We start from the raw sequence: 1,041 nt of genomic DNA, 5'->3' as shown, positions 1-1,041 counted from the left end.
GAGTCGACTATGCTTCGGTCGCTCACCCTCAGTCGAATGGACAAGCAGAAAGAGCAAACAGCCTAATTGTCAAAGGACTGAAACCTCGATTGATGCGCGACCTCAAGCACGCAGTAGGTGCATGGGTCAACGAGCTTCCATAAGTTCTTTGGGGATTGAGGATGACCCCGAACCGATCGACCGGAAGAACCCCATTCTTTCTGGTCTACGGAGACGAAGCAGTCTTGCTGAGTGACCTGCTTCACAACCCCCCCGAGTCGAGCTCTACTCTGAAGATGAAGCAGAACAAGCCCGGCAGGACGCAGTCGACCTCCTGGAAGAAGAAAGAGAAATGTCCATGGTCCGATCGACCATCTATCAGCAAGACTTGCGTCGATTCCATGCCAGAAATGTGAAGAGTCGAGCCTTGCAAGAAAGAGACTTAGTCCTCCGAGTGGATCAGCAAAAACCACACAAACTCGCTCCTACTTGGGAAGGCCCCTTCATAGTCACCAGAGTCCTCCACAATGGAGCGTACCACCTCTACAATGTCGATCGCCAGATTGATGAGCCACGAGCCTGGAATGCGGAGCTACTCCGCCCCTTTTATACTTGAATTCTCACTCGGATGAGATGTAATAAGAAAAACTCCTGTAGTTATTTATCAAAGATAAGAGTGTTATAATTTTCCCAGTGATTGTTATTGTTTTTGTTTGCGTGAGAAATCCCCCAGTGGGTGGCTTAGCCGCGAATCCGCTTTGCCTAAGTTTGACAAAAATCCTACCGAGTGGAGAGCAATCCTCCGACTCGGGGGCTTAGCTGCAGTCCAGTACTCGCCTAAGTTTTCTCACTCGGAGACTTAGCTGCAGTCCGGCACTCGCCTAAGTTTGAAAAAATCCTACCGAGTGGAGAGCATTCCTCCCACTCGGGGGCTTAGCTGCAGTCCAGTACTCGCCTAAGTTCTCTCACTTGGAGACTTAGCTGCAGTCCGGCACTCGCCTAAGTTTGAAAAAATCCTACCGAGTGGAGAGCAATCCTCCCACTCGGGGGCTTAGCTGCAGT

The sequence above is a fragment of the Triticum dicoccoides genome, chromosome 6A (genome assembly GCF_002162155.2).
Source record: "Triticum dicoccoides isolate Atlit2015 ecotype Zavitan chromosome 6A, WEW_v2.0, whole genome shotgun sequence".
In the NCBI taxonomy this organism is placed as follows: Eukaryota; Viridiplantae; Streptophyta; class Magnoliopsida; order Poales; family Poaceae; genus Triticum; species Triticum dicoccoides.
The sequence above is the reverse complement of the archived record's forward strand: the minus strand, read 5'-3'. Positions refer to the sequence as shown.